General features: G+C 42.1%; 1 protein-coding gene across 3 annotated transcripts in view; it reads left to right on the top strand.

Moving 5' to 3' along the window:
* KAT6B (lysine acetyltransferase 6B) overlaps window positions 1-21,774 on the top strand; it is a 207,688-nt gene that overhangs the window by 39,788 nt on the left and 146,126 nt on the right. The gene's annotated exons all lie outside the window — the stretch shown is intronic.

Below are 21,774 nucleotides of genomic sequence, written 5' to 3'. Positions count from 1 at the left end.
TATTTTATCATTATTATTTTTTTGAGATGGAGTCTCACTCTGTCACCCAGACTGGAGTGCGGTGGCACAATCTCAGCTCACTGCAGTCTCCACCTCCCGGTCAAGCGATTCTCCTGCCTCAGTCTCCCAAGTAGCTGAGATTACAGGCTTGCACCACCATGCCTGGCTAATTTTTGTATTTTTAGTAGAGAGGGGGTTTCACTGTGTTGCCCAGGCTGGTCTTGAACTGCTGACCTCAAGTGATCCTCATGCCTTGGCCTCCCAAAGTGCTGGCATTACAGGCCTGAGCCACTGCACTCAGCCCCTATATTATTTTCTTAATACTTGCTTTCACATTACCTCACTAAAAAAAAAAAAAAAAAAAAAAGGCATAACAACCAAATGCCATGCATGGAAAGCAGTACAGTTGACCCTTGAACAACACAGGTTTGTGCTGCACTGGTCAACTTATATGCAGATTTTTTTTGACCAAATCTAGATGGAAAATATAGTATTCATGGATGCAAAATGCACATGTACAGAGGGCTGATTTTTTGTCTTGGTCGGTTCTTCAGGGCCAGCTGCAGGACTTGAGTATGTATGGATTTTGTTATAGTCTGAGGTCTTGGAACTGATCCCTCATGTATACCAAGGGATGACTATATTAAAAACTTATTTATTTGGGGGATAATTGGATACATTTGAATTTGGATTACATATTAAGGGAACTTAATGGCATTAATGTTATTGTTCTTCAGTATGATAATGGCATTTTGATTATCTAGGATGTCTTTGTGATTTGGGAGATGACTTCTGAAGTATTTAATGGTGAAGTGTCTTGATGTTTGCAGCTTACTTTCAAATAGTTCAGCAAAAACCATACTAAAAAATGTATGTATAAATATGTGTGTGAATATAGATAGATACAGACAAAGATATGAGGCAAAAGATAGGACTAATTGTTGAATCTAGGTGAAGGGCATACCAGTGTTCATTATGCTACTTCAGCTTTTCTGTAGGGCTGAAATTTTTTCAAAGTGTAAACTTGGAAAAATAAATGTAATTAGAATATTTATTTAAAATTAAATTGCCTCATTTTCTTTATCTTAATAGATTTACTAAAAAAGGGAGTCTATATCATTACTGTAAGTGGAAAACAAGCATTCCTTGCCATAAATAGAAGATAACTGTAAAAGATATTTAAAAAGTTTCATTAAAATGTAGCTGGATATTGTTGTCTGCCAAGGCTCTGAGCCTGAGGCCTGCTCTCTCAAAAGAAGATTAATAAGCATTAGAGAGGTGTTAAACACATATTAGCACCAAACTGAGACTTTATCCTTGACTTAATGGGAAGGTATGAAAGTACATTGAAAAGGGAACAAGTTTCTTATTCTGTGTGATTCAGCTCACCTCACATAACATCTCAAGTCTCACCTCAAGGCATCTTGACTACCACTAGTGATAGAATCCCACACTTTGGGAAATACTGTATCAGGTGATTTCAGTGTAATGTGTTAGAATGAAAGTAAATTTCTATATTACATACTGTTTATAGTGCCCATTATGTCTTTTTTAAACCTTCTATGTTGGTTTATCATCATCATCATCGTTATTATTATTTGGTAGTCTCGATAACTATGGCTAGCTGCATGGTTAGCTGCGTGGTGTCCTGGCTTAGGGCAGATGTCAGATATTGCAGTCTAAATTATTATTGGGGAATACTTATTTTATTTTATGGCATGCAGTGTTGCCTGACTCTTGAAGCACAATAAAACCAATTGAGGTCTTTAAAAAATTAATTATTATTGATTTCTTACTTTGAAGTTGCTCTTGTAGTGGGTTTTTGCTATGTATATTTTTTCTTTCCTTCTTTTTTCTTGCTGCATTGTTCCTGCTGTTATTTGGAAGGCACTAGGACATTTTGCCTCTTGAACAATGAAAGGATCCAGATCGTGTCTGTCTCACATTTTGTTATCCCAGTACAAGACTCAATTGAATAAAACATATTACCCATCTGGCCTGGAAATCTCAGTGACACTCAAAATAACTTACTAACAAGTTGTTGGATCATGATATCTTGAGATTTTCTGAAAGTTCAGCTTCTTTTTAGCTGTTGCTAAGAGAGAAATTTCATTGACATGAGGGACACGAGGACATGTCTGCACACTGCCAGTTGTTTTAGAGGCATTTGGCTCTGCCGCCTTGCAGATGGTTAGACTCTGGGTGGTGGGTGAATGTATGCTGATTATCTTATTGAATTAAGGTAACCTTTTGTCGTTCATTGAATTCTGCAGACCAGTTGGTCAGTGAGCAGCTGCTCCATGTGGCTTGGTTTGGGTTTTGAAGTGCACAAAGACTATCTTAAAGGGTGGTCAGTCTAATCCAGGTATTCAACAAAGCAATATTGAAAGCCTTCTTCCCCTTTTGACACTGTTTTCTTTTCTGATGGAAGTGAATGAGCAAAAATATTTTTATGTTTTGCTCAATTAACTAAATGATTGAAGCAAAGGTTTATGGAATGGCCAAATGAGAATTTTTTAACCTAGTGCTTTAAGTTGAAGAAAATACACTTTCATAATATTTGGTGTCAGAAGCATTCTGATTTTATGGCACAGTCTTATGTTTGAAGATACATGGTAGAGTTTTTAAAGTTTATTTTTACAAGTATCTAGAAACTGAAAAGCATGCTTTTTTTTTTTTTATCATGCATGCTTAATAACATCATCTCGACAAATACTAGCTATATAACTTTTGGTTTGTAGGGTTATTTGTTTTAAAATCAGTTTTTTGTTTGATATTTTTTAAGAGACAGTGTCCCTATCTTGCCCAGGCTTTTCTTGAACTCCTGAGCTCAAGCAATCCTCCTGCTTCAGCTTCCCAAATAACTGGAATAAATCTGCCATATTTTTTTTATATAGCTTCCATCTCAGTTTCTAGAAACTCTTTCAGGAGGCTTCATTTTAAATAAAGAGGTTCTTAATTGTTTTTAGTAAATCGCTGAAATTGTATGGCTCATTTCTCTTCTTGGAGATTTTTTTCTTGAACTGATCCTTTTGGTTTTACTGAGGGTACAATATAGGTAACCTCAGAGAAAGTGACTTTAGCCACTAGTTGATTTGCTTATTGTCAGAGAGAAATCATTTAACAGTGATTGATAAGGAACTGTTTAATTTCTCCAGTTTAGTCACCTGTTGGGCCCTAGAGCCTTTCGATTCAGAGCTCACTGTTTCATTTGGATTTATATGCTAGTAACTATCATAATGTCTGCCAGTATTTATTAAGCACATATTCTGTGCTGGATGTCGCCCTTTATAGATGCTCTTCCATTTTGTCCTCACCACCACTTTATGAGGCAGGTCTTGTTAGCTCCATGTTAGAGATAATACAGCAGCCTCCTAGGGACGTCCGTTCACTTGTCTGGTATCATACAGATAATTAATGGCTGGACCATTTTGGAATCCAGAGCCTTCAGATTCTCAGGCTCATGCTCCCTTCTGCCCTGCTGCTGTTTTAATGAATCAGCCTTGTTCTGAACCATAGTTTTACAATGAAGCTTAAGATTAAACTGAAAATGCCCAAGTTCTCTGTTAGGGCTTCAGATTCTATGTCTGTGCTTGTCTTATTAATGGTAAAAATAATGTAACAACATTTAAGAAAAATGTTGAAGGGTGAAACACTGTTTAAACTCTTGCCACCTTAATACAACTGTTTGGTTTTTGCTTATTTCCTTCCAGATTTGTTTATGTGCATGTCCTTTCACACAACTATAATCGAAGCGTATGTACACCTATGCATTGTTTTTTTTTTTTAAACATAGTGTTATTTTATACATATTTTCTTTTTAAATGTTCTCTCTTTTTTTTTTTTTTTGAGACAGCGTCTCACTCTGTCATCCACCCAGACTGGAGTGCACTGGTGTCATCTCCGCTCAGTGCAACCTCTGCCTTCCGGGTTCAAGTAATTCTCCTGCCTCAGCCTCTCGAGTAGCTGGGACTGGCCATGCCTGGCTAATTTTTGTAGTTTTAGTAGATACGGGGTTTCACCATGTTGGCCAGGCTGGTCTCGAACTCCTAGCCTCAAGCAATCTGCCCGCCTTGGCCTCCCAAAGTGCTGGGATTACAGGTGTGAGCTACCACTCCCGGCCTTAAATGTTGTTCTTTTTTTTTTTTTGAGACGGAGTCTTGCTCTGTCGCCCAGGCTGGAGTGCAGTGGCGTGATCTCGGCTTACTGCAATCTCTGCCTCCTGGGTTCACACCATTCTCCTGCCTCAGCCTCCCGAGTAGCTGGGACTACAGTCGCCCGCCACCATGCCCAGCTACTTTTTTGTATTTGTAGTAGAGATGGGGTTTCAACCTGTTAGCCGGGATGATCTCGATCTCCTGACCTCATGATCCGCCTGCCCCGCTTCCCAAAGTGCTGGGATTACAGGCATGAGCCACCGCGCCTGGCCTAAATGTTGTTCTTTAAAAAGACTTTTCCTACCTCTTTGAATTTCCCAATCTCAATGAGGTCCCTTTTATAATTCTAACAAAGGACCATATGCTTTTTCTTATTAGCCCTTATTATCGTCTGTAATTATTTATTTATTTGTCTGGCTATTTTGTAACTTAAGTTGTCCCCTCTAAATGGAAAAGCTTTGTGAAGACAGGGACCTTATTTCTTTGCTCACCTCTGCTGTATGGATGCAAGTAGTTATGTTATTTATTAACTAAAATAAAGCTTCTGTTTGTCTGTTACCTCATCTGTCAGAAACAGTTGGACAGAAGGTTTTTGAAGGCATCTATGTGATCAGGAGAAACATGACATATATTTTCTGATCCTGTGTCTGAGATAACATACAGAGATTTCAAACATGAGACCTAGCTGGGTGTGGTGGCTCATGCCTATAATCACAGCAATTTGGGAGGCTGAGGCAGGAGGGTCAGTTGAGTCCAGGAGTTTGAGACTAGCTTGGGAAACATAACGAGACCCCAGCTCTACAAAAATACAAAAATTAAACAGGTGTGGTGGCTTGCCCCTGTAGTCCCAGCAACTTGGGGGGCTGAGGCAGAAGGATCGATAACTTGAGCCTGGGAGGTTGAGTCTGTTGAGTCTGCAGTGAGCCATGATCGTGTCACTGCATTCCAGCCTGGGAGATAGAACAAGACTCTGTCTCAAAAAACAAATCCGCCCACTTCGGCCTCCTAAAGTGCTGGGATTACAGGCATAAGCCGCCGTGCCTGGCTGAAAGAGCTCATTTTAATAGCTACTTGTCTTCTGTGAAACACTTTTGTGAGCTCATAAAACAAACAACACAAATGTTTGGAGAGTAAAAGAGATGCTTATGATTAATCAGTGTCTTTGAGTCTAAAATAAAATCAGGTATTGATTGATTTAACGTATTCCAGGTGTGTAAGAAAGCCAATTAATTGTGGGCCAGGCGCTGTTGCTCACAGCTGTAATCCCAGCACTTTGGGAGGCAGAGGTGGGCGGATCACCTGAGGTCGGGAGTTCGAGACTAGCCCGAGCAACATGGAGAAACCCCGTCTCTACTAAAAATACAAAAATTAGCTGGGCGTGGTGGCTCATGCCTGTAATCTCAGTTACTCAGGAGGCTCAGGCAGGAGAATTGCTTGAACCCGGGAGGCGGAGGTTGTGATGAGCCAGGATCACGCCATTGCACTCTAGCCTGGGCAACAAGAGTGAAACTCCATCTCAAAAAAAAAAAAAAAGGCCAATTAATTGCCACCTGGTATTAGAAAATCTTATGTAAATACATGCAGATGGAAAAACATGGAGAGTGTTAAATAAAAACAAGTATTTTCTTAACTTTCAAGTTCAAGGGTACATGTGCAGGATGTGCAGGTTTGCTATCTAGGTAAATGTGTGCCATGGTGGTTTACTGCACAGATCATCCCATCACCCAGGTAGTAAGCCCAGCATCCATTAGCTATTCTTCCTGATGCTCTCCCTCCCCCCAACCCCAACAGGTACCCAGTGTGTGTTCTTCTCCCCATGATTTCATGTATTCTCATCTATCAGCTCCCACTTATAAGTGAGAACATGCGGTGTTTGGTTTTCTGTTTCTACATTAGTTTGCTGAGAATAATGGCTTTCAACTCCATTCATGTCCCTGCAAAGGACATGATCTTGTTCCTTTTTAATGGCTGTTTCATATTCCATGGTGTGTATGTAAAAACAAAAGTCTCTGACATTTCGACTAGGCACGGTGGCTCACACATGTAATCCCAGCACTTTGGGAGGCTGAGGTGGGCAGATCACCTGAGGTCAGGAGTTCGAGACCAGCCTGGCCAACGTGGTGAAACCCTGTCTCTACTAAAAATACAAAAATTAGCCGCGTGTGGTGGCGGGCACCTGTTATCCCAGCTACTTGGGAGGCTGAGGCAGGAGAATCACTTGAATCCACGAGGCAGATGTTGCAGTGAGCTGAGATCGTGCCATTGCACTCCAGCCTGGGGGACAAGAGTGAGACTTCGTTTAAAAAAAAAAAAAAACCATCTCTGACATTTCAGAAATGAGTTGTTTTGAACTGAGGGATAGAAGATTGGCCTTTGCTCTTGGAAAACAAATGGAAACTGGAATTAGATAGGTACCCACTGGTACCCTTCTTTTTTTGTTTTGTTTTGTTTTGTTTTGAGAAGGAGTCTGGCTCTGTCGCCCAGGCTGGAGTGCAGTGGTGTAATCTCAGCTCACTGCAAGCTCCGCCTCCTGGGTTCACGCCATTCTCCTGCCTCAGCCTCCTGAGTAGCTGGGACTACAGACGCCCGCCACGACGCCCGGCTAATTTTTTGTATTTTTAGTGGAGACCGTGTTTCACTGTGTTAGCCAGGATGGTCTCGATCTCCTGACCTTGTGATCTGCCCGCCTCAGCCTCCCAAAGTGCTGGGATTACAGGCGTGAGCCACCGACTGGCGCCCTTCTTTACTTCGGTTTGTGTTGTTCTGTGTCTGCACTGCTCTGGGCACATTCTTCCTCCTCCTATAGACACATCCCTCTCCTCCAGCCCCACAGGGTACTTCCACAGTCTCTCTTCCATCCCTCATGCTACCTCATGTCATCTTCCTCTGTGTGGCAGAAATGTTTGCCAGGTCACCACATGCTCTACAACCTGTGCTGAATGGTTGACCAACGAGACATGCCTTCTGTCCTGGAGACGTCAGTACATAGCTGTGTATGTCCAGCGGGCACCATAGCACAAAAAGAAAACCACCACTGATGTTACTTAGCTGAAGATACACTCCTCAGGTAGCCATATGTTACACGGCCTTCGTGTCCTAGCAAAACTTCATGTCCTAGCAAAACTTTTTACTTCTTTGAAAGTCTCCTAGCCTCTGGTATTTTCTCCCCCTCTGAGATACTGTAGCGTTATGTTCTTCATTGTCTTGCTCATTGGTACTATTTGTATGCTTCAGTTCTGTGGGCCTTGACCTTCTAAGCTGGTTGTATGCTCCTAGGAGATAGAAACTATGTCTTAAACTTAGTTTTTTATATATATATATATATATATATTTTTTTTTTTCCCCCTTGAGACAGAGTCTCGCTCTGTCGCCCAGGCTGGAGTGCAATGGCACGATCTCAGCTCACTGCAGCCTCTGCCTCCCAGGTTCAAGCAATTCTCCTGCCTCAGCCTCCTGAGTAGCTGGGATTACAGGTGCCCAGCACTACGCCCAGCTAATTTTTTTGTGTGTTTTTAGTAGAGATGGGGTTTCACCATGTTGGCCAGGCTTGTCTTGAACTCCTGACCTTACGTGATCCACCCGCCTCAGTCTCCTGAAGTGCTGGGATTACAGGCATGAGCCACCACGCCCGGCCTTTTTTTTCTTTTTTTTTTTTTTTGATAGGGAGTCTTACTCTGTCACCCAGGCTGGAGTGCAATGGTGCCATGTCAGCTCACTGCAAGCCCTGCCTTCCGGGTTCAAATGATTCTCCCGCCTCAACCTCCCAAGTAGCTGGGATTACAGGCACACACTGTCACACCCGACTGATTTTTGTATTTTTAGTAGAGATGGGGTTTCACCATGTTGGCCAGACTGGTTTGAAACTCCAGACCTGTAGTGATCTACCCACTTTGGCTTCCCAAAGTGTTGGGATTACAGGTGTGAGCCACCACGCCTGGCCCCCATATGGGTTATGAGTACTTAAGACATGTTTGATTCAATTTAAAAAATAATTACAAGCTAGGCATGGTGGCTCACGCCTATAATCCCAGCACTTAGGGAGGCTAAGACGGGAGGACTGCTTGAGCCCAGGAATTTGGAACCAGCCTGGACAATATAGAGATACTGTCTCTACGAGAAATTGAAAAATAGGCTGCAACACTCACTCTAAGGGGAACACTGTGAGGAATGCCAAGATGAATAAGAACAATATGGTTTAGCATACCAGAACAAGGAAGTTTCAGGTGCTAGAAACACAGACATCCTCAACTCAAACAGGAATGCCCAGAGCAGTATACGAGAAAGCCTGGAGCTGGAGTCAGAAGACAGGGTGTGACTCCCATGTGTGGGGCCCTAACTCTCTCTAGACCTCAATTTCCTCATATGTTTAATAAGGATAATGGCCTACTCTTCAGCCCACCTGAGAGGACAGGTTACTTCAAGAAAGACAGTGAGCAGCAGGTCCTTTAAAAATCAAAGGAAAATAGGCTCCTGGATAGGTGTGAGATGGAAATGAATTATGGCACATATGAGAGCAACAATAAATTATCCCTTACTAACAATAACCTAAGGGAAATGCCCGGCATTGTGTCTGACACAGACCAGATACTCAATAGTTCCCTTCTCATACTTGCTCAGCCCTGTTTGAACCCAGACTGAGAGCAGCTCAAAATATGCAAGTATTCCATGCTCACAGAACCTGAAAACAACAGAAGTGGCTTCTAGGCACATGGGCTCCCATCCTTGCAGCAGCTGGTGTAGAGGTTGCATGACAACTTGTGAGGATTTTGCAGTAGCGTGGGCTCAGCTACATGGCCTAAATAAAGGTCTCTTTCAACCCTGAGATTCTGTAAGTTTCTATTTTTTTTAGACAGAGTCTCACTCTGTCACCCAGGCTGGAGTGCAGTGACACGATCTCAGCTCACTGCAACCTCCGTCTCCCAGGCTCAAGTGATCCTCCCACCTCAGCCTCCCGAGTAGGTGGGACTACAGTTGCATACCACCATGCCTGGCAAATTTTTAAAGTTTTTTTGTAGTGACAGGATCTTACTATGTTGCCCAGGCTGATTTTGAACTCCTGAGCTCAAGCGATCCTCCCACCTCAGGCTCCTGAGTAGTTGGGACTACAGTCTTGCGCCACCACTCCTGGCTAATTAAAACTTTTGTTGTTGTTTTTTTTTTTTTTTGTAGAGATGGGGTTCTGCTATGTTGCCCAGGCTGGGTGAACTTCTGGGTTCAAGTGATCCTCCCACTTTGGTCTTCCAAAGTGTTGGGGTTACAGGCATGAGCCACTGCGCCTGTCTTAGTTTATGTTTTAAAGTCAGTGAGAGACACGGAAACTAAATGGTCCTGGGTTGGAGGAAAAAAAGTTACTATAAAGGACAGTATTGGGAAAATTGGCAAATTTGGAATATGTACTGACTATTAGATGATACTGTTATATCAATGTTAAGTGTCCTAAGTGTGATAATAAACTATGGAAATGAAAAGAATGACCTTGTTCTTAAGGGGGGGTGAATGATCATGGTCTTTACAACTTATTCTCAAATGATTCACAAAAGAGAGAGAAAGCAAATGTGGCCAATTTTAAAGGGCATATGGGTGTTTATTGTATTATTCCTGCAACTTTTCTATAGGTTTGAAATTTTTTCAAAATAAAACTTTTTTGCCCAGGCATGGTGGCTCATGGCTGTAATTTCAGTGCTTTGGGAGGCTGAGGTGGGAGGATCGCTTGAGGCCAGGAATTGGAGACCAGCTTGGGCAGCATAGAGAGATCCCGTCTCTACAAATAAATGAAAGAAAAAAAAAGCCAGATGTGATGGCATGTGCCTGTGGTTCCAGCTGCTCAGGAGGCTGAGGCAGAAGGATCGCTCGAGCCTAGGAATACAAGACTGCAGTGAGCTGTGATCGTGCCACTGCACTTTAGTCTGAGCAGCAGCAAAATAAATAAATAAATAAAACAAAATAAAACTTTTTAAAGGTCACTGAGGCTGCTGTGTGGCCGGCGGAGCTATAGAGGAGCAAGAGTAGAGGAGGGCAGGCCTGGGAGGAGGCCTTTGTGAGGATGGAGGCATAGACTGGGGTTTTGACAGTGGGGATGGAGAGATGAGGACAGATCTGAAATATGTTTTAAAGAACATATTTAACAGAACTTGCTCATGGATTGGATGAGATTTTAGGTGAGAGAGAGGGAGGTAGATGTTCCCCACTTGGTGCACCCTGATGGTTGCAGACTGAATTCCAATAGAATCTTCTCCCCAAGGTCTTTTTATTCCCTCTCTCTTCCTCAATTCAGCCACTCTATGAGTAGTTAATACAGGTATTTATTTCACAGATGAGGTGAGACGTAGAGAGATGAAATGACTCATTCAGAGTTATCAGGTGCAGACAGAAATTTTACTCTACCCAGAAAACCAAAACATAGGCATGAAATCAGTGTTCTTCAAACTGAATCATCTCTCATTAATTGATTGTGAAATCAACATGAGTTCCTGTCAGTGTTAAAGAAAAAAGAAAAAGAAACAATAAAAATATAGCATGCCTTGTATAAAAGGGTAAGTAATGTTTCATGAAACTTGTTTTAGTTTCATATTCACATATGTATATACTAGGTCATGATGTGAACGTATTTCTTACTTGAAGTTATGAAAAATTGGAAAGGCACATACAGGATCATTGTAGAAGGAACTTATGTTATCAGAGGTCCTGTAGTCCCCATGGGAATAAGAAAGCAAAAGACAAATTCACTTGGGCGGCTACTGTAGGTTGTCATATGTTGTTTATTTCTTCAGTGATTGATAGGCTGTAAGTCAATGTTTTCTTAGTTGATTTCTTTTTCTTTCTCTTTTTTTTTTCTGACACAGAGTCTTGCTCTGTCACTCAGGCTGGAGTGCAGTGGTGCAATCTCGGCTCACTGCAACCTCTGCCTCCTAGTTCAAGGGATTCTCCTGCCTCAGCCTCCCGAGTAGCCAGGATTACAGCCGTGTGCTACCACACCCAGCTAATTTTTTGTATTTTTAGTAGAGACAGGGTTTCTACCACGTTGGCCAGGCTGGTCTCAAACTCCTGACCTCAAGTGATCCACCCACCTTGGCCTCCCAAAGTGCAGGGATTACAAGCGTGAGCTACCATGCCCGGCCTTTCTTAGTTGATTTCGTAGTCATCCTCTACTTCCAGTCTTGCCATTAGCAAATATTGAGTGCTTGCTGTGTGCAGGGTTAGAGAAGTTGCTTCTCTGTGTGAGATTTATGTTTTGTGTGTGGAGGGTGTGTGTGTTTGTGTGTTTAAAAATAGACTTCATTTTTTTTTGAAGAGCAATTTTAGGTTTACAGCAAAATTGAGTGGAAGGGGCAGAGATTTCTCATGTACTCCCTACCCCTACACATGCACAATTTCCCCCATTATCAACATCCACCAACAGAATGGTTTGTTACATCTGATGACACATTGTAATTGCACAGCCTTATCATGCAAAGCCCATAGTTTACATTAGGGTTTACTCTTGGTGTTGTATATTCTATGGGTGTGAGATATATGTTTAAAAATATTTTTATTTGATAAATTGGGGATAATAGTAATTTCACAGAACAAAATGTTGGATAAATTAAATTAGTTAATAAACACAGGGTGTTTTAAACATTCCTAGTGCAAAATAAGATCTTGTTGTTTGTGGTGGTGGTGGCTATTCAGGCTTAAGGTCTAGATTCCACTTTAGTATGTAAGTAAATAATAGTAGTCCTGGCTGTCATCTGTGTGTGTAATGTAGTAATCAGTTTTGTTTAGCTAGTTCTCATGTGTAACACATTAAAGCAATCTTGATTAGTGAGGGGACCTCATTACTAGGTTACCATTAAATGGTAATATTAAGTGACCAAAGTAATGGAAAATTGTCTTCCTTTTTTTCTTTTTCTTTTTTTTCCCCTGAGATGGAGTCTTGCTCTCTTGCCCAGGCTGGAGTGCAGTGGCTCACAGCAACCTCCACTTCCTGGGTTCACGAGATTCTCCTGCCTCAGCCACCCAAGTAGCTGGGATTACAGATGCACGCCACCATGCCCAGCTAATTTTTGTATTTTTAGTAGAGACGAGGTTTCACCATGCTGGCCAGCCTGATCTCGAACTCCTGAACTCAAGTGATCTGCCCACCTCAGCCTCTCAGAGTGCTGGGATTACAGACGTGAGCCACTGTGCCCGGCCTGTCTTCCTTTTTCTCAAACATTTAGTTTGCTGTTTCTTGATCACATATCATCCTTCTTTCCTTTTGAGGTCAGGGAAGATAATTTTTACTGTATGTACTGCTACATCTTCACAAATTATCATCTGAAAAGCCTTCTCAGATTTGACAAATGAAATCTCTTTTCATTCCCAGGAGGAACTTGTTAAACCAATGAAGTTCAAAATTCTAATTCCTGTTCCTTTCTAGTGTGCACCACTTTATTCATCTTGAATAAACATACAACCTCAAGCATCCTACAAGGCAAATAGATTCCTTTTTAATTAGTGGCTCTATACACAGAATTTTATCATCATGAAATTTATAAACCAAGAAGGGAACAAATATTTACACTTGCAACTTCATGTCAACATTGCCCACTATTTGAAGAGCTCTGAAAATGTAAATGTATCACCCCCTCCTTCGTCCCCCACTTCCCACCCCCGCCAGCTTTTAAACTATGGCAGTAGAAAAATAGGTTTCAACTTTCTAGGAGCACATCTCCTATGTAGGGAATGTGGCAGGTACAAATAAGTGTTCTTTATTTGTGACTGGCATTACTTTTTTTTCTTACAAAGATTTGTTTCAGAAGCTAATCTTCAGTTTTTTGGTTGTTGCTTTTTGTAGTACTATTTCTAAGGCACCTCCAAGTAGAAAGGCAAAATTTTATTTTGTGAAGTTACTGCTTTGATAGTTCCACAGAATTATTTCTCTATTTAAGTAGGCCTTTTATTCCAGGACAAAATGAAGCCAGCCAGATGGTTTCTGGGAGAAAAATAATGAAGAGCTGAGGTGTTAATGTGGGCAGTCTAATGCTTGATAAAACTTTTGGCCGGGTGTGGTGGCTCATGCCTGTAATCCCAGCACTTTGGGAGGCTGAATCACCTGAGGTCAGGAGTTCGACACCAGCCTAGCCAACATGGTGAAACTCCATCTCTACTAAAAATACAAAAGTTAGGCATGGTGGCGGGCACCTGTAATCCCACCTACTTGGGAGGCTGAGGCAGGAGAATCGCTTGAACCTGGGAGACTGAGGCTGCAGTGAGCCGAGATTGCACCATGCACTCCATTTTTTGTTTGTTTTTTTGGCCCTTTTCAGGGCCAGATTCTGTCTCAGAAAAGTCTTGCTCTGTTGTTCAGGCTGGAGTGTAATGGTGCAATCTCGGCTCACTGCAGCCTCAACCTCCCGGGTTCAAGCAATTCTCCTGCCTCAGCCTCCCGAGTAGTTGGAATTACAGGCATGCACCACCACGCCTGGCTAATTTTTGTATTTTTGGTAGAGGTGGGTTTTCACCATGTTGGCCAGGCTGGTGTCGAGCTCCTGACCTCAGATGATCCGCCCACCTTGGCCTCCCAAAGTGCTGGGATTACAGGCATGAGCCACCACACCCAGCCAAGAAAACTTTTAAAGATGTATAAATATGCAGTGATTTAAAAGTCTCAATCGAAGCTTGTTAAAATGTATTGAAATAATTTAGGAAAAGAGGGGCTGATTTTGCTGAAATTTGAGAGATGTATACTCTTTTTCAAGGCTTTACAGCAGTTTTAAAAAATATTTTAGTTTTTTGTAGGCAGCTTCTGAACCAGAGTAAGCTCAGAGACTCCCTTTACTGCAGTTTTGATGCTGCAGAAAGTGACTCTGCTTAATTTCAGCTGTTGAGGATGTTGGTTATACTATGCCAGATCAAAAAAATGATTTTACATTACTTAGTTTGTTAAAATATGTTTAATAGGTTAATCTTTTTTCAAAGCATCAAAAATAATTAAGATGAAATATCAGATAAACCCCATGTCTAGAATGAATAATTTAGTTCTAAACATCCTGGAAGTGAAGGAGAAAAGAACAAGATGTTGGTTTATAAAATTCTTATTGTCAAATAAGGAAGCATAGAAGTTTGAAGAAAGATAATTTGTTTATGTTTTTATTTTTTCTTTCTGAATTTAGGAGCAATTTATGTTTGGCTTCTAATCCTATATTATCATCAAAGAGTAATAACATTGGGAATCTTCCCTCCCATTCTACTTCATCCTCCCCACTAAAGGGAAATACCAGATTATTAAAAAAAAAAAAAAAAAAAAAAAAAAAGCATGTTGGTTGTACAAAAAGAAACATTTTAAACAAATAAGAAATATATGTATTGAAATGCAGTCTCCCTGAGTGATACTAAACCCCTGTCCAAGTGGGCATTTCTCAGCCCACAGAAAGGGATGGCATTAAATCACAGCTCAATGGAGACATTTTTGTGAGGAGCTGTGATGGTTTGTGTTTAGCAAACATGTATTGGGCATCTCAGATTTGCCTGTTAGGGATGCAACGATGAGTGAGATACTATTTGTTCACTTAAGAAACTCAAAGAGGGGGCCGGGTGCAGTGGCTCAAGCCAGTAATCCCAGCACTTTGGGAGGCCGAGACGGGCGGATCACGAGGTCAGGAGATCGAGACCATCCTGGCTAACACGGTGAAACCCCGTCTCTACTAAAAAATACAAAAAACAAGCCAGGCGAGGTGGCGGGCGCCTGTAGTCCCAGCTACTCCAGAGGCTGAGGCAGGAGAATGGTGTAAACCCGGGAGGTGGAGCTTGCAGTGAGCCGAGATCCGGCCACTGCACTCCAGCCTGGGCGACAGAGTGAGACTCCGTCTCAAAAAAAAAAAAAAAAGAAACTCAAAGAGGAAAGGGGTTGACTTGTTCAGTCAGTGACTTATGGAATATTTCATACTCATTCATTTATGGAGTACTTTTTGTAGGTATAGTACAACGTGGTCAGCCAGGGAGACTGTAGTGGGTGCATTAGTAACTAACCATACAGCTAATGCTAATGTTGCGGGCTGACGGGGTTTGGGGTGAACAAATTAACCCTAAAGCTCAGGAGTTCTAGACCAGCCTGGGCAACATGGTGAAACCCCGTCCACTAAAATACAAAAAATTAGCCAGGCATGGTGGTATGTGCCTGTAATCCCTGCTACTCGGGAGGCTGAGGCAGGAGAATCACTTGAACCCGGGATATGGAGGTTGCAGTGAGCCAAGATCATGCCACTGCACTCCAGTCTGGGCAACGGAGCGAGACTCCATCTCAAAACAACAACAGCAACAACAACAACAACAAAAAGACATTTGTTTTGCTGGGGAAGGCTTTGCAGAGGGAGGTAGCTTCTTCTAGATTGAGATTTAAAGTCACAGTCCATCCATAAAGTAGGGAAGGCATTTTACATAGAGGAGTAGCAAGCTACCGGGATCAGAGGTGTGAACCAGGGTGCATGTTTGCATTATGGTGAGTGGTGTCTGGCCAAACAATGTGTGGCTCAGGGTCTTTCTGCTTCACCATCTTTAGCATAGAGGCCTTCCTTGCACTCACTTGCTCATCTCATTCTCACAAAATAGCTGCTTCATACGTAGGCCCTAGCTCTCTGTTCCCACAGAGGAAAGAGGGAAAGTGCCAAGGGTAACATCGGAAACTTCTTCCTTTTTATTCAGGAAATGAGGCACTCCCCAAGGCTTCTGCTTATATTTCATTGACTTAAGCTGAGCCATACGACTATCACTACTGGCAAGTAGTCTGGGATGTCAAGAACTTAGCTTCCCAGTCTCTTTGGTTAGAAGGCAAAGGAGAAGATGGTGGGAATGGGTTTGCATCAGTCACTACACATTATCTGCTTTATTAGGGAAACATTATCTTAGTATTGTTACCAAGTTCAAGGTCTTTTCTAGGATGATCAACCATCCTGGGTCGCCTGGAACTGAGAGTTTTTCTGGGTTGTAGGACTTTGAGTGCTATAGCCTGGACAACCCTAGGAACACTAGGATAGTTGGCCATCCTAGTATTTTCCCATATCCTCTGTTGTCCAAAAATATGGAAGCAGGTCACTTCTTGACACGGGAGCTGCCTTGACTGGGCTTAAAAAGGCCTGAAAGGCAGCTTTATAATTTATAATGAGAAATAAATGGTATTGGGTCAGGGGAGGATACTGGAAGCAGAGCTCCGTGGGATTTGCTTGGTGCATGTGAGAGTTTGAGAAGAGGTCTTAGGGCTACTATATTACCCAAATTCAGGGGGCTCTGTTCACTTTGCCAGCAGCTTGGGATTAATTCTGTAGTGCTAATGTCATTCTGAGAAGCCTTTCAATGGATCTGAGCTCAGGGTTCTTAGTCCCCCTGCTACTGAAGCTTCTCCCCTAGACAGTGTCATTTTTGATTTTTCCTTCCTTTCTAAGCTTCTGGTGCTGACTAGTCTCCCCTTCTAATGGACAGTGTTTAGATATGTTATTGTCTAAAGGTAGATCTGGCCAGGTGCGGTGGCTCATGCCTGTAATCCCAGCACTTTGGGAGGCCAGAGTTGGCAGATCACCTGAGGTCAGGAGTTTGATACCAGCCTGATCAACATAGTGAAACCCCATCTCTACTAAAAATATAAAAATTAGCTGGACATGGCAACAGGCGCCCATAATCCCAGCTAATTGGGAGGCTGAGGCAGGAGAATCGCTTTAACCCAGGCCAAGGTTACAGTGAGCTGAGATCATGCCATTGCACTCTAGCCTGGGCGACAGAGCGAGACTCCATCTCAAAAAATAAAAATAAAAATAAAGGTAGATTTAAAAAAAAAAATCGAGACGTAATTTGAGTATCGTAAAATTTAGTTCTTTAAAGTGTATAAATTCAGTGGTTTTTAGTATATTCACAAAGTCATTCACTACTGTCTAATTCCAGAACGGTTTTCTTACCCCAGAATGAAATCCTATACCCATTATCATCACTGCCCATGTCCTGCTTCGCTTAGACTCTGGCAACCACTGATCTACTTTCTGTCTTGATGACTGTGTATTTTAGACATGTCATATAAATGGAATCCTGTAGTCTGTGGCCTTTTTTAAAAAAATCATTGGCTTCTTTCACTGAGCACAATTTTTCAGGTTCTTTTAAGATGTAATATGTATCAGTACTTCATTCTTTATAACTGCCAAATAATAGTTCTTTGTATGGATATACCACATTTTATTTATTCATTCGTTAGACATTGATAGTTCTACTTTCTGGCTGTTATGAATGATACTACTATGAACATTTGTGTACATATCTTTGTGTGGACACATGTTTTTACTTCCCTTGGCTGTATACCTAGCGGTGGAATTGCTGGTCTTCAGGTGTGTCTTACTGATATTTTTTTTGAGATGGAGTTTTGGTCTGTTACCTGGGCTGAAGTGCAGTGGCGCAATCTCAGCTCACTGCAACCTCCACCTCCCAGGCCCAAGCAATTCTCCTGCCTCAGCCTCCCGAGTAACTGGGATTACAGGTGCGCGCCATCATGCCCAGCTAATTGTTGTATTTTTAGTGGAGATGGGGTTTCACCATGTTGGCCAGGCTGGTCTCGAACTCCTGGACTCAAGCAGTCCTCCTGGCTCGGCCTCCCAAAGTGTTGGGATTACAGACGTGAGCCACTGTTCCTGGCCTTATCTTACACTTTTTTTTTTTTGAGACGGACTCTCTCTCTGTCACCCAGGCTGGAGTGCAGTGGTGCAATCTTGGCTCACTGCAGCCTCCACCTCCCAGGTTCAAGCCATTATCCTTCCTCAGCCTCCGGAGTAGCTGGGACTACAGGCGCACACCACCACACCCAGCTAATTTTTGTCATTTTAATAGAGATGGGATTTCACCGTATTGGTCAGGCTGATCTCAATCTCCTGACCTCAGGGGATCCACCTGCGTCGGCCTCCCAAAGTGCTGGGATTATAGGCATGAGCCACTGTGCCCAGCCATTAAGGAGGCTGTGTCTGTAATATCCCCTGTGGGTTTTATAGTTGGACTCTCACTGGACAGCCTCGTTTTTCTAAGATTTGGGGGCTATAAGGATCAGAGTTGTCCCCAGTTGACTCCTTTCACCTCGGCCGTAAGGTTACTGTGAGGCTTCAGTGAGTTAATCTGCATAAAGTAAGGTGTGGCCTGTACCCTGTACGTCACTCAGTAGTGGTGATTTCACTGCCCTTTGCCTCCTGCCTTTGGCTTCTGGCCATCTCCAAACGCCCCATGCCTTCTGTGCTCTGCCCTCTCTTGAAACACAGGAATCTAAAACCATTCATTGATACTTTTTGACTGATTATACTGAAAACAATTGCATGTTATCTCATGCAGAATTTTCATGTTAAACCCTATGTTGCAAGGATACCACTAACCAGCACACAGATGGCGGTGGAGATTGATTGATTGAGATGGGGTTTTGCTGTGTTGCCCAGGCTGGAGTGCAGTGGTGTAATCGTAGCTCACTGTAACTTTGAACTCCTGGACTCCAGTGATCCTCCCGTGTCAGCTTTCCAAGTAGTTGGGACTACAGTCTTATGTCACTATGCCTGGCTAATTTTTAAAATTATTTTGTAGAGATGGGGTCTCGCTATGTTGCCTAGGCTCATCTCAAACTCCTGACCTCAAAGCGATCCTCCTGCCTCAGCCTCCCAAAATGTTGGGATTACAGGTGTGAACCACCACGCTTGGCTGGGGATGGAGTTGTAGACACCAGAGGCTTCCTTCTGAGGTTGACCTAGAAGGCACTCTTGGTGGATGCCATGGGATGGGGAAATACAGTCAAAAGGAACCTGCTGTTCCGGCTGCTTCTCCACCTGAAGCGGATGTGTCTGCTGGGGCTGTTGGAGTCTCCATCTTCACTTAAACTTCACTTAAGAGCTGAAAGCTCTGCCCCTTCAAGATTTTTCCTGCTGTCTCTCCTTCCCTGCTCAACCAGAGATTCCTCTTATTCTTCCTGTTACTATTAATCTTCCTGTTACTATTATCTGGCTCACTGCCTCTTTTCCTTAACCTCATCCTAAAACTGTCTGATGCATATTTTATATGTTCTTGCAAGTTTGACTTTTAGTTAATATTTTACAGTAATTTCATTCCTCAGCTATCCTCTTGTCTGATACCCTGGAACTCATTCCTGTGCCTATCAGTTCTCACCTCTGGTAATTAGCTTTGTAAAAAAGAAATGTGACATTTGGACATATTCTCTTATTAGTAAAGGTATTGTTGTATATGAGACTAATACTGTGCATCTGTAACAAGTTGTTTCACCTTGTGAATACTAATGTAATTTGGAAATAAACCTTTCTTTGTTAAAGACTTTTTCTACATGGGCCACATGTTTCTAGACCTATTTCCTAATAATTTGTGGTTTTCAAAGGTATGTCAATAGAGATGCTGTAGCCAGCATGCCTGGATTCTGTTAGATAAACATTTTGTGAGATTGCTTACTTTAAACAATTGTCTTTAAAAGTTAATTTCTTCCCTAATATCTCAGTAAGGAAATTCTGTAGTATTTAAGAAGCCTGATAAAGTCCAGTTAAAACATTTTGCATTGCTCTTTAAACATCTTTTCTGAGGGTTGATGTGTTCATGTTTGTTTGGTTCACATACTTTCTTCTGAATTTTAAGAAAGCTCTGTCAGAATCAGTAACTTGCCTATAGTATATTTTTCATAACCATATGGTTTTCTTTATTAAAAGCAGCTAAGTAAAAATTTCAGTGAATAATAGTGTATATATGGGAATGTATTCCTCATCATTTGTAGCTCTTGAGAGAGTGACTGATGTACTATTTTCTCTTGAGTTCCTGAGAGTTTATAAAGAGATGACAAACAATTGGCTATGGGATCGAAATAATGCACATGTAAAATGGAAGGGAAAACATGGAAACAGTTTCTTCCTTTGTTCTTCCCTGACCTTGATGAAATTTTTACCACTTAACATTTTTCAGTAAAGTCAAGGTCAGTATCTGAGCCTAGTATGGTTCTGCTTGCCACTGTCTGAGGATTACTTGTCTTTTTACAGAATGTACATGCTCCCAAAGGAGAAAATACAGTTTGATTTCAGGAAGACAAACAGCTCTTCCGGGACAATAGTGTCAAGTGTAAAAGGATTATAAAGGTTTTAGGACCACGGGATGGTTTGAAGGGGAAAGGGTGAAATGACAGTTAAGGTTAACATCACCGAGGTCAGTTGTTAGCTGCCCCCCACATCTCCTGCTGCCCTTCTGGCAGTATTTTACAGATGTATTTCCTTTGATCTTTCCTTTAGTAGGAAGTTGTAGGCTTTAAGATCCAGCAGAAAAAAGTTATGAGCCATTTGTAACCCTTTTGAGCAGTCCTTCAGGTGGAACACATCTCATAAGAGCAAGTGAATGGTCTTGGGTAATTAAAGCTCACTTTATGATTGTACAGTGTAGTGGCCAGCCCAGTGGGAACATCACCAATACACGTTATGAATGCGTAGAATTGAGACTTTATACCTGGAGACTGTTGGATGACCTCGTCCTCTGCCCCCAGGCCTACCGTTCTGCCCATCTTCATCCAATTCTGTTTTGATTTTTACAAATTATGTGCTTGTTAGTCCTCTCATTGCTTCACTGTGAGGGAAAAAACTTTTCTATTGAGGTGCTGAAGCTGTGCTTTCCAGGACTCGTACTCACGTGCTGTTGAATGAGTCTCAGTGCTCCTAGGAGTCTATAAAAGGATTACAAGGCCTCTTTTCTCTAACTCCCTTATATATGTGTTTTGTCTGCTAGGAGACACTGGCATTTCATGGAGATGGGAGAGAAAAAGACACAGCCTACTTAGACAGTTCCTTTATTCTAACATACATACTCACTTCACATATTCATAGACACCTTCCACCTAGCATCAAATTCTGAACTCATAGAAGACTTGGGTTTTTTTTTTTTTTTTTTTTTTTTTTTGAGACAGAGTCTCGCTCTGTTGCCCAGGCTAGAATGCAGTGGCGTGATCTCGGCTCACTGCCAGCTCTGCCTCCTCGGGTTCACGCCATTCTCCTGCCTCAGCCTCAGCCTCCCTAGTAGCTGGGACTACAGGCGCCTGCCACCACACCTGGCTAATGTTTTGTTTTTTTTTTTTTTTTTTTTTAGTAGAGACGGGGTTTCGCCATGTTAGCCAGGATGGTCTTGATCTCCTGACCTCGTGATCCACCTGCCTCGGCCTCCCAGAGTGCTGGGATGAGCCACCGCGCCCGGCTGGTATTTTTGGTTTTGTGTGCATACCTTTTGAAATCCCTGGGTTGAAAATTTTCTAGGTGTTGTTTGTATATTCCAGTCAAGCCCAGGACATTAAGGGTTATATTAAGATTAGTTTCCTCAGTGACTGTTAACCAGAAATTTTATCTGTCAGGAGAAAGGATTCATGCAACTCTAAGAATGCATTGCCCTCTGCATAGCCTATTAGCTTTGGCAACCGAAGATAGATGAGACTTAGGCTTCGTTTAAATTTTTCATCGTGATGAGACAAATCTATTATTATAAAAGCCCTACTTTATCAGTGAGAGTGTTTCTTTATGTTGTTTTAATTAAAGAAGCAGTGTGTTTTAAAATTTAATTATGGTACTTTGAAGATCTGATACTAGCTATAAGCTAAGGATTCTTCGGGTTTTCAGAATTTTTT

Source organism: Theropithecus gelada, chromosome 9, assembly GCF_003255815.1.
Source record: "Theropithecus gelada isolate Dixy chromosome 9, Tgel_1.0, whole genome shotgun sequence".
Classification (NCBI taxonomy): domain Eukaryota; kingdom Metazoa; phylum Chordata; class Mammalia; order Primates; family Cercopithecidae; genus Theropithecus; species Theropithecus gelada.
This window is presented reverse-complemented; position numbering and strand designations above follow the sequence as displayed.